The 15796-nt window shown below is 47.6% G+C and overlaps 1 protein-coding gene across 1 annotated transcript in view; it reads left to right on the top strand.

Moving 5' to 3' along the window:
- The first annotated feature begins 342 nt into the window (after positions 1-342).
- The window catches only part of ANKRD33 (ankyrin repeat domain 33), a 23937-nt gene continuing 8483 nt past the window's right edge, over positions 343-15796 (top strand). Inside the window, exons 1-2 of the mRNA XM_032293504.1 lie at positions 343-532; positions 4143-4321. The gene's annotated coding sequence lies outside the window, so the exon portion shown is untranslated. The remainder of the gene's footprint in view (positions 533-4142; positions 4322-15796) is intronic.

The following is a 15796-nucleotide window of genomic DNA, read 5'->3' as shown; positions in this document are numbered from 1 at the left end:
GAAACGGTGGGATTCCGTCTCGCATCGCGGTGTGGCTCCGACTGGGGCCCGCCCCCCACCAAAGAGATGCCGTGGGTGCTCTCAGCTCACCCCACAGTCGCCCCGGGGGTGCTCGCGGGCCACCTGAAGCTCCTGCCCCTCGGTGGTCAAGCCTGCCCGTAAAAGGGGGGCGTTCGCATGCGGGGGCGCGGGGCCGGCGCGCGAGCCTCTGTGGGGGAAGAGGAGGGAGGAGGGAGCAGATGGCAGCAATTACGGCGCGGACCCTCCCCTCCGTAGCCCGGGGCCTGAAGATCAGCTCGGCAGCTCGCTCCGGCGGGAGGAACCGGCGGGGCGGGGGTCCGGGAGGGGCGGCTCCGGCCACGGGGGCGCGGGCATCCCCGCTTCTAGGAGAGTGTGGTGTGAGGGCGCTGTGAAGACTGCTCCTTCTCCTGGGACCGGGGCTGAGAGATTCCCTTCGGAAAGGCCGAGTCTCCGGCCGGCCCACCCCGGGAGTTGTTTCAGGCCAGGGCCTCAGCCAGCCCCGGCCCTGCAGGTCCTCAAAGTTACGAAGATTTTTCAGGTTTGAGCCAATGGCCCAGGCTAGGGAGAGGGGAGCTGTACTGTTGTGCAGGTTGTGACCTATACAAAGTGGGAGGCGTGGTTGTGGGCGAATGGGATTACAAACTGGGCCTTGGCAGGTGCTGACTCGTTCTGAAGGAGAGCAGGGGGCACCATTTCTCACAAAAGTCTCGGTTGAGCCAGCCTGGCCTGCCCTTGATTTAAGGCTGCTGAGTGTAGACACATGGGAGAGCAAATGGCTAAGGTTGGCCCCTGTGGGTCAGGGCCAGGGCCAAAGAGGGCAGGGGACCTCTCCTGGCCCAGGGTAGAAACAACTGGATCATTTGGGCTCCCTGGGCCTTTCTTCCTTCTTCAGTTCCTCTCCCACCCTCACCCAGTCTTGTTCCTCTTTCTCTAACACGGTTCTTAAAACAGCCCCTGCCCCTCCCTCACTTCTCAACTGCCCAAGCCCCTGTTACTTCTCTGCACAATCAAAAAGGCTCCTGTCTGCTCTCCCAGGGTCTCTGGCTATCAGTTCACACCGCAGGGAAAGAGACCTTTAGAAATACAAATCAGGAAAGCACCAGGACATGTCACTCCCCGATTAACATGGCTGCCCTGGGAAGGAAGCAACAGCCTTTTCTCCCAGCGCCTACCCACACAGACCCCTCTTCCAATCCTCCTCACTGCCCAGACACTGCTCACACTGGCTGCCTTTCTGTTCCTTGAACTTGACAAGCTTTCCCCCACTTCTGGCCTTGGCCTTGCTGTTGCTTTTCCTGGATCGCTCTGCCCAGATTCTTCCCAGGAACATCACCTTCCCATCATCCCTGACCACAATAATAAAGCAGCCCTAACTGCCTGATCCAGTCTGTCACTTAACCTTATATATTTCTTCCACAGGACTCACCACATTCTCTAATTATCTTTCTTATTCACTTGGTCTGTGGTCTGTTTCACTTACCAGAATGTTAGCTTCATGAACACCGGGACCTTGTCTTTCTTGTTCTGTAGCACAATGCCTGGTGCAAACCAAGATGCACTCAATACATGCTCCATATATTTCAGGAAAGGGGTCCCTGGGACCAAACTGGATGCTGGTTCATCTGGTCACCTCCGAGAGGGCTTCTTCCTGGGTGGGGCCAGCTATAAACACCTGTACTCACCTGGTACACATCTAGATCCCTTGCACACATGGGCAGACCCATGGCTTACTATAACAATAATCTTGGCTGACAGCTAATCAGCTGACACTTGAATGCTTTCTGTGTGCCAGACATCATTCTAAGTGCTCTACATAGTTTAATCCATTCAATCCTCCTGTGAAGTAGACACTAATATCCTCAGTTTACAAGCAGACACACCACACACACAGATCCACACCGTGACACACAGGCAGCATAAGCACTGAATTCGTTATTACCATCCAACAGATAGATGAGCGGTGTAAAGAGATCAGGGTGAGCCTGGGACATTTAAGAACTACTGTGGGAAGATGGGAAGAACACCAGGGAAGGCTCAGCATGGGGGTCAGCACAGGGCCAGCTGGGCAGGGTGGTACAAGAGGAAGTTGAGCCTCAGCTCACACCCGTATTCTAGGTCCCCACAGCTCTTGGAGCGGTGCAGAGGAAAGAGGCTGGTTCCTGGTTCAGTTCTGCCACCCACCAGAGGGGTGATCTTGGGCAACCATGTACCCTCTTGAGGCCACATTAGCAAAACAGTGGGGGCGGTGTGCATAATACCTGTCTCCCAGGGCCCCCACCAGGATCAGACTCTGAAATGCTCATGAAAGCCATGTAGGGCTTGCTGATGAAAGGGTGCAGGTTGCCAGCTGGGAGAACTGGGGCTGGAGCTATGCTGTGGCTCTTCTGGAACCACAGCTCACTGCTGTATGGCCCTCCAGGGTGGGGGTTGGGGGGGTGGCTGGGTCTCACCATCATTGCCTGCTCTGTAGCTGGCCTGGTGCACAGCTAGAATTCCATAGGTGTTTGTGGAGTGAAAGCCCGGATAAGGGAATGACCAGGGCATAGGTAAGAGGAGAATGAATACATTAGCGAGAGGCAGAGTGAATGAAGCAGGGACTGGAGACCACCCTCTGCCTCTGAGCCTCAGTTTCTTCATCTGTGAAAGCCAGTGGTTGGGCTTGGCTGACTTTCGTCTCTGGGCTCCGGTATGGATCAGATGAGATGGGGCCACTCCATGTAAGCCCCTCATTGCTATCTATGCAGGGCCCCCAGGGTGGACGGGAGAGCTGAAGTTACCAGTGTTCCTCCCCTCCCCCCATTCCTGTCCCCCAGAATTTATAGATTCCTCATTGTCCTGCACAAAGGCCTTCTTGAGGAGGGGGCGGGGTGGGCAAGGAAACGGGAGAATTAGAAAGGCAGAGGATGAGCAACAGCCAGCCACACCCAAGGCCCCATAAATCTGCCCAGGCCCCTGTAAGATGGACTTGCTTTGCTGCACTTGAAGCGGCTTGCAGAGCTTCTGCTGCTGGGATCAGCTCACCTTCCTCACAGCTCTGAAGCCTCAGCAAGGTGGGGGTGGAGGTGTGGGGGCATGAAGACAAGGCCCAGTGGTCAGGGAGGGGTGACTCCCATTGCTTTATCCCTCTGACCTCAGGAAGTCCTTGGTCTTGTTCTTGTGCTGTCCTGTAATTTTAGTCCACTGCTGTTAGCTCTGAGCTGAAAAATGAGCTTTCTGTGGGTATTCTGAGTCTCTTCGTGGGTGGGGGTCTGGAGGCCCAGACTCTAAAATGGCCTCTTCCCCCACTCTGGCCTCTGGGTAGCGGGAGGGAGGCTGAGGGAGGAATTGACAGATGGCGCGGTGTTAACAGATGACTGGGAACAAACTTACTCAGCTGCTGTGTCTCTATCTTCCTCATGGAAGGGGAAGGCCTTCACACTGGAAACAGACAATGACCTCGATCGGAAGGGTCTCAGAGGGCAGGGAAAGAGAGAAGCGATGGGGAATTAGGGCACCGCGAACAGGTGTACAAAAGACCTGACTCGGAATCCCATTTCTGCCACACACCAGCTGGGTGATCTCAAACAGATCTCACAGAGTCTCTGTTTTCTCGTCTGTAAGATAGGTCAAACATGATATGGATTCTATGTTTGAAAAATGGGCTTTAAAGACTTGTGAAGGTGTAAAAATGTAAGAGGTTATTTACTAGAAACTCTAAGCACCAGCCCACTAGTTGTTCACAGAATCATTTTAAAAACTTCTTTTTCCTTACGACAAAATGCAATAGAGTAGAAAACATCACAGTGCTTTACAGAGTTTTATGAAACATTAGTTACATGTACATTCATATGTCCTGGGTCCAGATGTAAATGTATTTACTGTGGATGATGGACAAGAAAGTGAAATACTCAGAGTAGAGAATATTCTTTAGTGATATCTCCAGAAGAGAGTGGTGGATGAATGGAAACTGACAACATGAAATATACCAGGTTAAACATAAATGTAAAAATTTTGCAAACAAAAATGCACACCAGGTCTGAGCAGCTCTGTGTAACAGGCTGGTGGCGATGGGTGGAAGGACTTACTTAGGACTTACCTGACTGCCCTTTCGGTGGACAATGAAGCTCTGTCTGCTTTGGAAGGTGCCTTGAGCCTGAATCCTGAGGATGCTGTCCCTGAAGGCCCACTAGGCAATGACTGTGACTCCCTCACCACGGCCCTGAGCTGTGCCAGAGAGAATGGGTTATTCAGTGAGAACCTTGAACTCATGTGCCTGGACCTCCCCTCCAATCCACTAGGAGTGCAGAAGAATCTGCAACAGGTATGTTGTAGTGGTGGTCATGACATCCATGCCTGAACTTCACCCATGACCCTTGTTCTCACCCCCACCCCAGGGGTCATAGTCCAGTGAGGCTGAGCTGGTCAGAGCAGATCCTAAATCAATCCCAGACCTTCCTGGCCGGCACTGAGTTATGAGCTGTGGTTTTTGTGATGTAGATCATGGTTGGGGAGTAGGGGGCATGACCTATGGCAGGTCACACAGGACCCCTAGAAGGGGCTAGAGCTGGGTCAGAGGCCCCCTCCTCCATTCTCTGCCCTGTTCTGCTGGGTCCTATCCTGCATCTAGTCCTTCAGCTGACCTGGGCCATTTCCCCACTGCCTGCCAGCTCCACTGTAACTGCCACCAAGCCTGGAGGCTGGGAGAAGAGGGGCTTCTGCTGGAGAAAGATCCCAGAAGAAAGGAAAAGGATGAGATGACACAATATTTGGTTTCCTAAAGGTGGCTGGTTGATGCTCCAAACCAGACTCAAAAGTTTCCGGACCCCCTTCTCTGTAGATTTGCCCCTGCACCCCAGCCCCCACCAGCCCACCACCAACCTTCCCTTCTGATTGAATTCTTCAAGTTAAGACTCAGCAAAAACCCAGCCCAAAGGATTAGATGGCTGGAGATTAGGCATAGCAGTCAGAGAGCAAAGTAGGGAGAACCAAGCTGTGCGCCAGGCAATGTACATTATCAGGGCTTAAGAGAGAGCGTCGGAGGAGAGAGAGATGGAAAGAGCCAGACTGTGAGATGGGAAAGATCAAGCTGAAGAAAAGGGGAAGACAGGCAGACAGAGGAGTACCAGCAGAAGACACTGAAGACAGTGATAGAGAAATTGGGGTGGCAGGCAAAGGGGCATCCTTGTGAACTCCCATCAGGCCCCAAGGCTGAGAGGTCCAAAGGAGGGTAATCCGTAAAGTGCCTTTGCTTTTAATCCTTACAACCTCCAGCCTGAGACTGTATCCGTATCATCCAGATGCTATCCATTATTTTACACATTAACCAACACCTCCATGCCCCACTACCACAGTCATCTCTATCAGCAAAGGCATACACAGGGTCAGGACCCAGCCTGGGGAACTTGGCAGGGGCTAGGAAGGGATCCCTATGGGGTCCTCTTGAGGAGGGAGGCCTGGACAGGGCACTTTGGGACAGGGCATTGATGCAGGTAGAAGGTAAAAGAATCCTCACAGTTGGCCAGGCGTGGTGGCTCACACCTGTAATCCCAGCACTGTGGGAGGCTGAGGTGGGCGGATCACCTGAGGTCAGAGTTCAAGACCAGCCTGGCCAACATGGTGAAACCCCATCTCCACTAAAAATACAAAAATTAGCCAGGTTTGGTGGCTATAATCCCAGCAGCTCAGGAGGCTGAGACAGGAGAATCGCTTGAACCTAGGAGGCAGAGTTTGCACTGAGCCAAGATGGCGTCACTGCACTCCAGCCTGGGCTACAAGAGTGAAACTCTGTCTCAAAAAAAGAAACTAAAATACAAAAGTTAGCTGGGTGTGGTGGGTCACGCCTGTAATCCCAGCTACTCGGGAGGCTGAGGCAGGAGAACTGCTTGAATCTGGGAGGTAGGCTTGAATCTGGGAGGCAGAGGGTTGCAGTGAGCAGAGATCTTGCCATGGCACTCCAGCCTGGGCAACAGAACAAGACTCCAACTGGAAAAAAAAAAAAAAGAAAAGAAATTCTCACACTCTGGGTACCCATCCAGGCTGGCCAAAGCTGATCTACAGAAATAACTCCCTTTCCTTTGGGCCAGAAACAGAACCCCACCACCCTCCTGTGTGTCTGCCCTGCCAAGACCGTGACACTGCACCTGAACCTGGAAGCCTCAGCTATAGCCTCAAGCCTGTGGGGTGGGGACGCTCTTCCAATTCCTGCCCAGGCCTGCCACCTGCTGGCTGACAGTGGCCTCGCAGTAACAGGACCCTTGCTGAGGCTGAGGTTAACGTGCTCGAGGTAGCTTTTCTGGGCTTCCGGGAAAGAGGATTTGAAAAGCAAAATGTGATATCCTTTTTCACCTACCTAGTTGTTCTTATGGCCTCTCCGCACAGGTTAAAGACTCCTTGTCCCTGACCATCCCTCCTGCTTGATGCTGGGGCTGCTCTTCAGGCCAGAGGAGAATCTGGCGGGGAACTCATTTTTACTGAATGGCTGACAAGGTACTAGATGCAGCAGACACAGAGATGACCTAAGTGAGAACAGCCGAGAACGAGATTAATGATAACTAGTGTGAAAAACGCAAGCGCTGAACCGTGTGTCTGACGCAGAGTAGTTTTTTGGGTTTGTTTGTTTGTTTTGGTTTTATTTTTGAGACGGAGTTTTGCTCTTGTTGCCCAGGCTGGAGTGCAATGGCGTCAGCGCGACCTCCACCTCCCGGGTTCAAGCGATTCTCCTGCCTCAGCCTCTCCAATAGCTGGGATTACAAGCATGCGCCATGACGCCCAGCTAATTTTGTATTTTTTAGTAGAGACGGGGTTTCTCTATGTTGGTCAGGCTGGTCTGGAACTCCCAACCTCAGGTAATCCGCCCGCCTTGGCCTCCCAAAGTGCTGGGCTTACAGGCGGGAGCCACCGTGTCCGGCAAGTAGTTTTCAATTAATAGACAGGAAAATATTTCCGATTCTTTTATATCTTTTTCTATCATTACCAAGTAGTTATCCAGGTGGAAGATTCAAACATCATACAACTTTAAAAAGCAAACCCTTTTCCTCACCTTTCTCTTTAAGTTAAACACGTTTTAAAGAGCGTCATTGTGTCTAGAGGTTCTCCATCGAGGCTGTACATTAGAATCACATGGGGAGATTTTAAAAATCCTGTTGCCCAGGTTGTGCCCCAGACCAATTATCTCAGAATCCCTGGAGTGGGCTCCAGGCATCACTATTTCTAAAAAGTCCTTAAGTGATTACATTGTGCAGCCAATGTTAAGAATGACCATTCTGGCAGGGCACGGTGGCTCATGCCTGTAATCCCAGCACTTTAGGAGGCCAAGGAGGGTGGATCGCTTGAGCCCAGGAGTTACCAGCCTGCACAACATAGCAAGACACCATCTCTTCAAAGAGTACCAAAATTTGCTGGGCGCACTAGTGCATGCCTGTAGTCCCAGGTACTGGGGAGGCTGAAGCGGGGGGATTGCTTTATCCCAGGGAGGTCAAGGCTGCCATGAGCCCTGATTGTACCACTGTGCTCCAGCCTGGGTGACAGAATGAGATCCTGTCTCAAAAAAAAAAGAATGGCCATTCCAGCATTTACAAAAAATGTGAATAGCCAGCCTCTCTCTGTCTCTGTCTCTCTCCTCTCTCGCTTGCTCTCTCTCTCTCTCTCTCTCTCACACACACACACACACACAGTAAAGATGGAAGTTTCACTATGTTGCCCAGGCTGGTCTTGAACTCCTGGCCTCAAGTGTACATATATATGTGTGTGTCTATATATACATATTTATATATATGTGTGTGTGTATATGTATATAATATATGTGTGTGTTTGTGTGTGTGTGTCATTACATTTGGCTTTTTTTTCCAACCATGAACAACATGGATCAGAGAGATTTTCAGGGCAACCCATGTAGAGATTTATCTTATTCTCCGTGAATGGAGGCATATCTACACATGCCGTACTTCCTCTAACCCTTCCTCTATTGATGAACATTTAAATTGTTTCTAATTTTTTTTCCACTGTTACAAACAATGCTTCAAGGTATATTCAGTATATCTTTGTTTCCTTGATTTTTTTTTTTAAGATGGAGTCTCGCTCTTATTGCCCAGGCTGCAGTGCAGTGGCACGATCTTGGTTCCCTGCAACCTCTGCCTCCTGGGTTCAAGTGATTATCCTGCCACAGCCTCCTGAGTAGCTGGGATTACAGGCATGCGCCACCATGCCCAGCCAATTTTTGTATTTTTAGTAGATATGGGGTTTCTCCATGTTGGTCAGGGTGGTCTCGAACTCTTGACCTCAGGTGATCTGCCAGCCTCTGCCTCCCAAAGTACTGTGATTATAGGCTTGAGCCACTGCACCTGGCCATTTAAATTTTTTATTTTATTATTTGTTTGTATTTATTTATTTTGTAGAGATGGGGTATCACTGTGTTGCCCAGGTTGCCCAGGTTGGTCTTGAACTCCTGGCCTCAAGCAATCCTCTTGCCTCAGCCTCCCAAAGTTCTAGGATTACAGGCATGAGCCACTGTGCCAGGCCTACTTCATCTGTCTTTGCTCACATACACAAGCACTGTGTTGAAAAAGATTTCTAAAAGCAGAATTTCTGGGTCAATGTGTATGTACATTTGTTATTTTGATAGATACTGTCAAAATGCCTTCCAAAAATACTTCACTAATTTACATTCCTCCCACAGTGTAAGCACTTAATATTATTAATGTTTAATTTTTGCTAAATTGATGGGCCAAAAGCAGTATTACATTGTTATTTTAATTTGCCTTTTCCTGCCTGTTTGTGAGGTTAGGCATCTTTTCATATATTACTGGCTGTTTGTATTTCTTCTATGAATTAATTGTCCATGCTATTTGCCCATTACCTATTGTGCTTTTTTTGTTTTGCTTTAAGATGGGGTCTTGCTCCGTTGCCCAGGCTGGAGTGCAGTGGTGCAATCTTAGCTCACTGCAACTTCCATCTTCCAGGCTTAAGCCAACCTCTCAGCCTCCTGAGTAGCTGGGACTACAGCCATGGGCCACCATGACTGGCTAATTTTTTTTTTTTTTTTAAATTTTTGGTGGAGACAGGGTTTTGCCATGTTGCCCAGGCTGGTCTCTTAATTCCTGGCCTCAAGTGATCTGCCTGCCTTGGCCTCCCAGAGGGCTGGGATTACAGGTGTGAGCTGCCACATCTGTTCCCGATTAGGCTTTTTTGTAATTAATTAGGAATAGAAATTCTATTTGCAATAATATGACTGGCTGGATTCTGGACTGATCTTTCTGCATGAAACAAGTAAAAATGGTTAAGATATGCAAATTATTTTACAAGCATAGATGAGCTGGCCGAATAGCAAAGAAGTATTAGGTTAAGGTCTATGGGAAGACAGGAACTCAGGGAAACAGACAAAAAAATCCTTTAGTGTGAGGATATTTGTCAAATCAGGCAAATTTGAACTTCAACTTTCACAGTCTCTGTTGTTGTTGTTGTTTGTTTGTTTTATTTTTGAGATGGTGTTTCACTCTTGTTGCCCAGGCTGGAGTACAATGGCGCGATCTCGGCTCACCGCAACCTCTGCCTCCCGGGTTCAAGCGATTCTCCTGCCTCAGCCTCCTGAGTAGCTGGGATTACAGGCGTGCACCACCATGCCCAGCTAATTTTTGTATTTTTGGTAGAGATGGGGTTTCGCCCTATTAACCAGGCTGGTCTCAAACTCCTGACCTCATGATCTGCCTGCCTTGGCCTCCCAAAGTGCGGGGATTACAGGCGTGAGCCACTGTGCCCGGTCAACACAGTCCCTATTTTTGATGGAATCAAGGTAAGCAATCTAATAGGAGATTCTCTAAAAGCTGTGACTCCAAAGGGTTCATCCTTCATGTAAAATTGAACCAGAAATAAATCCGTCCCACTGTCACATCCAGAGGATTTTAACGAAAGCTGCCTCTGTGCTGAGCTGATAGCGAGGCTGAGTCCCTGAGTTTTAACCACAGTCGATCTTTGTGCTGATTTGTAGCCCTGGATGATCCAAAACTATACAAGTTAGGTATTTCGTTTGAAGTGGGTCAGGACTGGTTAGCACCTCTACATGTCTGGCAGGAAAATAAAACCATATTCTCTGAAGGAAAATACCTGGGTCCTCAGCCTCAAGAAATTTTCAACATCATTTTCTAGGGAACATAATAAATAGGTCAGAGGGGAAAAAAATCTCTAGGTTGGGCATGGTGGCTCATACCTGTAATCCCAGCACTTTGGGAGGCCAAGGCAAGAGGATCACTGGAGCCCAAGAGTTCAAGACCAGCCTGGGCAACATAGTGAGACCTCCTATCTACAAAAATGAGAAAAAAAATTTAGCTGGGTGTAGTAGCAGGTGGCCTGTAGTCTCAACTACTCAGGAGGGTGAGGTAAAAGGATCACCTGAGCCCAGGAGGTTGAGGCTGCAGCGAGCTGTGATTGCACTTCTCTCTGCACTGCAGCCTGGAGATGGAGTGAGACCTTGTCTCAAAAAAAAAAAAAAAAAAAAAAAAAGATAAATCATAAGAAATCCATACCTAAGCATTAAAGTAAAACTTAAGAACAACAAAGACAAGGAGAAGACCTTAAACACGTTAGAAAAGAAGGCCGGGTACCGCAGCTTACGCTTGTAATCCCAGCACTTTGGAAGGCCGAGGCAGGCGGATCGCCTGAGGCCAGGAATTCGAGACTAGCCTGGCCAATATGGTGAAACCCCGCCTCTAGTAAAAATAAAACAAATTAGCCAGGTGTGGTGGCACATGCCTGTAATTCCAGCACTTTGGGAGGCCAAGGCGGGCAGATCATGAGATCAGGAGATCAACACCATCCTGGCTAACACGGTGAAACCCTGCCTCTACTAAAAATACAAAAAATTAGCCAGGCATGGTGGCACGTGCCTGTAGTCCCAGCTACTTGGGAGGCTGAGGCAGAGAATCGCTTGAACCCGGAGGTGGAGGTTGCAGTGAGCTGAGATTGTGCCGCTGTACTCCAGCCTGGGTGACAAAGTGAGACTCTGTTGCAAAAAAAAATAATAATACAAAAATTAGCCAGGCATGGTGGCATGCACCTATAATTTCAGCTACTCAGGAGGCTGAGGCAGGAGAATTGCTTGAACCTGGGAGGTGGAAGTTGCAGTGAGCTGAGATTGCACCTTTATGCTGCAGCCTGGGCAACAAGAGTGAAACTCTGTCTCAAATAATAATAATACATTAAAAAATGTTTTAATTTTTTTGAAAAGAAAAGACAATTTTTTAAGGAGACACACTGAACTCTCAATACGACAATGAAAGCTAGAAACCAGTGAAATACTTTCCACGTATCACGGCACTCAACAACTGAAAAATACACAGTCTTTAAGCACACATTTGGCAAAATCTGATCACATACTAGATCATAAAGCAAGTCTCAATTGATTTTAAATATTTGACCACAGTGCTAGAAATAAGTAACAAAAAATAATTTCCATATGTTTGAAAGTTATTAAAGACATTTCTAAATAATTCATTGGTCAAAAAGGAAATAATAATGGAACAACTAAAGTAGTATTTAACAGGAAATGTAAAGTCTAAAAGGCTTGTATTCAAAGACTTGAAGAAAGGATAAAAATTAATAAGCTACACGCGTATCTCAAAAAATTAGAAAATAAGTCCACTCCTAGATATACACTCAATAAACACTTTGTTTTTTTAAGACAAAGTCTCAATCCAGCCGCCCAGGCTGTCGTGCAGTCATGCGATCTTGGCTTACTGTAGCCTCAACCTCCCAGACTCAGGTGATCCTCCCACCTCAGCCTCCCAAGTAGCTGGGACTATAGGCAGGTGCCACCAAACCCGGCTGATTTTTTCATTTTTACTAGAGACACGGCTTGGCCATGTTGGCCAGTCTGGTCTCAAACTCCTGGGCTCAAGCGATCTGCCAGCCTTGGCCTCCCAGAGTGCTGGGATGACAGGCATGAGCCACTGTGCCGGGACTCAAGGAACACTTTTTCCTTTTATGAGACAGAGTTTCACTCCTGTCACCCAGGCTGGAATGCAGTTTCACTATCTCAGCTCACTGCAACCTCCGCCTCTTGGGTTCAAGCGATTCTCCTGCCTCAGCCTCCCAAATAGCTGGGATTAGAGGTATGTGCCCGGCTAATTTGGGATTTTCAGTAGAGACAGGGTTTCACCATGTTGGCCAGGTTGGTCTCAAACTCCTGACCTCAGGTGATCCATCTGCCTCAGCCTCCTGAAGTGCTGGGATTACAGGCGCGAGCCATCGTGCCTGGTCATCAAGGAAAACTTTTTCAGAAACGACCATGCAAGAGTGTTCATAGTGGGCTGGGCGTGGTGGCTCACACCTATAATCCCAGCACTTCAGGAGGCTGAGGCGGGCAGATCACGAGGTCAGGAGTTCATAGACCAGCCTGTCCAATACAGTGAAACCCTATTTCTACTTTAAAAAATACAAAAATTAACCAGGTGTGGTGCACATGCCTGTAGTCCCAGCTACTCAGGAGGCTGAGGCAGGAGAATCGCTTGAACCCAGGAGGCAGAGGTTACAGTGAGCTGAGATTGTGCCACTGCACCCCAGCCTAGGTGACAGAGTGAGACCCCATCTCAAAAAAAAGGGGGTTCATTTTATAATAGCAGAAACTTGGATACATCCCAAATACTCATTAATAAGACAGTGTATAATAGCCGTGGTACATCAACGCAATAGAGACTTATACAGCAATCAAAATGAATAAACCATAGTAATAATGTGAGTGAATCTTAGTAATACGATATTAAATAATAAAAGTAGACAGCAAATACTACATAAAGCATTATATGCTTTTAAATAAAATAGCTAAAGTTGTGTATGTATATATGCATAACACATATACTCTGAAGAAATACACGAAGAGGCAATAAAACTATATGTAAAGGAGAGCAAAAGAATAACGGACATGAGACTGGGATTATAGCTGTCTTGGAGGAGGAGAGGCAGGAGGTATATCAGGGAAATCATGCTAAACTGTAAAGTATTATCAACTTGTAGGCCAGGTGTGGTGGCTCATGCCTGTAATCCCAGAACTTGGGTGGGATTGACTCAGTTCTGTACGGTTGGGGAGGCCTCAGGAAACTTACAATCACGGCAGAAGGGGAAGCAATCACAACCTCTTTCACAGGGCAGCAGGAAGGAGAAGTGCCATGTGAAGGAGAAAAGCCCCTTATAAAACCATCAGATTGCCAGGCACGGTGGCTCATGCCAATAATCCCAGCACTTTGGGAGGCTGAGGTGGGTGGATCACCTGTGGTCAGGAGTTCAAGACCAACCTGGCCAACATGGTGAAATCCTGTCTCTACTAATAATACAAAAGAAATCAGTGGGGTGTGGTGGTGCATACCTGTAATCCCAGCTACCTGGGAGGCGGAGGCAGTAGAATCGCTAGAACCCAGGAGGCAGAGGTTGCAGTGAGCCGAGATTGCACCATTGCACTCCAGCCTGAATGACAAGTGAAACTCCACCTCAAAAAACAAACAAACAAAGAAACCATCAAATATTGTGAGAACTCACTCACTATCACAAGAACAGTATGGGAGTGCCTGCCCCCTGATTCAATTACCTCCCACTTGGGTCCCTCCCATGACAGGTGGGAATTATGGGAACTATAATTTGAGATGAGATTTGAGTGGGGTAGCAGCCCCACCATGTCAGTCCTCATATGGTGGAAGGGGTGAGGCAGCTCTCTGGGGTCTTTTCTATAAAGGCACTAATCACTCCCTAAAAAGTCCCACCTCCTAATACCATCACCATGGGGATTTATGATTTCAACATGAATTCTGGGGGGAAGCAAACACTCAGACCATAGCATATCCCATGTTCAGGGAGGAGAGAAGATCTAACATTATGAGGCAGTCAATTTTCTCCAAATTCATCTATAAATTCAAATAAATTCCTATCAAACCTCCAGCAAAGATTTTAAAAGAACCCAACAATCTCATTTGCAATTTTATATGAGAGAATAAAAATCACTTTTGAAAAAGAAAATCAGATATGGAGCACTCACTCTATCAGGTAGTCAGAGAGGCTACAAGGCTACAGTAATGAAATCAGTGCCACATTGGCATGGGAATTGCCTACTAAGATGCTGTAAGAGAACTGAAACATAGCATAAAACATAAAACAACTCAACATTTATATGTGATAAAAATGACACCACAAATCAAGGCAGAGAGAATTGTTTAACAGATGGAGTTATCTTGGTAAATGGAGAAAAAATAAGGTTGGATCCTTTATTGGTCTGCTCAGGTTGCCTTCACATATTACACAGGCTGGATGGCTTACACAACAGAAATGTATTTTCTCACAGTTCCTGAGGCTAGAAAGCTAAGATCAAGGTGTCAGCAGCGTGGGTCTCCAGAGAAGCCTCTCTCCCTGGGTTGTAGATGGTACCTTCTGACTATGTCCTCACGTGGCCCTTTATTTTATTTTATTTTTTTTGAGATGAAGTCTCACACTGTCGCCCAGGCTGTAGTGCAGTGGCACGATCTCAGCTCACTGGAATCTCCACCTCCTGGGTTCAAGCAATTCTCCTGCCTCAGCCTCTCGAGCAGCTGGGACTACAGGCATGAGCCACTATGCCTAGCTAATTTTTTTGTATTTTTAGTAGAGACAGAGTTTCACCATGTTGGCCAGGATGGTCTTGATCTCCTGACTTTGTGATCTGCTGGCCTCAGCCTCCCACAGTGCTGGGATTACAGGTGTGAGTCACCGCGCCCAGCCCTCACATGGCCTTTTCTTGTGCAGGCACAGACAGAGAGCGTTCTCTCTGTGGTGTCTCTTCTTCTTCTTATAAGGACAACAGTTCTGTTGGATTAGGGCCCTACCCCGCCCTAATAACCTCATTTAAACTTAATTACCTCCTTAAAGGCCCTATCTCCAAACACAGTCATTTTTGGAGTTAGGGCTTCAGTATATGAATTGGAGTTGGTTGGGGGAGACATAATTTAGTCTATAAGAGATTATTTCTTAAATAATATAAAAGTGAATTCCAGATGAATTAAAGACTAACTATTAAAAACAAAACTGCAAGAGTAATAAAAGAAATGAAGATCTCTTTGTGATCCTAGAGTAGAAAATTCTTATTAAACAAGAGCCTAAAGCACAAAGTATAAGGAGAAATTCTGATGAATTTAACCATATTGAAATTCAGGAGTTATTTCAATGAAGGCCACTATAGATAAAGCTAACAGAAAGGTTTATATAATACAGTTGCCTCATCTATAACCCATCTGACAATGATTTCATCATCTAGAGTAGTAAAAGGACTGTCTGAAAAATCAATAAGAAAAGTATAGGAAAATTTAATAGAATACTGGGCAAAGGCCATGAATGGGCAATTCACAGGGGGGAAAACTCAATTCAGCAGGGCATGTGGAGAGACGCTCCTCTTGTTGATAATCAGAAAAATCCAATGTAAAATAGCGATGTCACTTCATAGTTCTGTTCTATCAGATTGGCAAACATTAGAAAGCTGAATAATGACAAGTGTTGTCTAAGATGTAGGGAGACTCGCCAGGCACGGTGGCTCACGCCTGTAATCCCAGCACTTTGGGAGGCCGAGGCGGGTGGATCACGAGGTCAAGAGAGCGAGACCATCCTGGTCAACATAGTGAAACCCCATCTCTACTAAAAATACAAAAAATCAGCTGGGCATGGTGGTGCGTGCCTGTAATCCCAGCTACTCAAGAGGCTGAGGCAGGAGAATTGCCTGAACCCAGGAGGCAGAGGTTGCGGTGAGCCGAGATCGCGCCATTGCACTCCAGCCTGGGTAACAAGAGCGAAACTC

Source organism: Sapajus apella, unplaced genomic scaffold, assembly GCF_009761245.1.
Source record: "Sapajus apella isolate SASKATOON/1434 unplaced genomic scaffold, GSC_monkey_1.0 scaffold2, whole genome shotgun sequence".
Classification (NCBI taxonomy): domain Eukaryota; kingdom Metazoa; phylum Chordata; class Mammalia; order Primates; family Cebidae; genus Sapajus; species Sapajus apella.
This window is presented reverse-complemented; position numbering and strand designations above follow the sequence as displayed.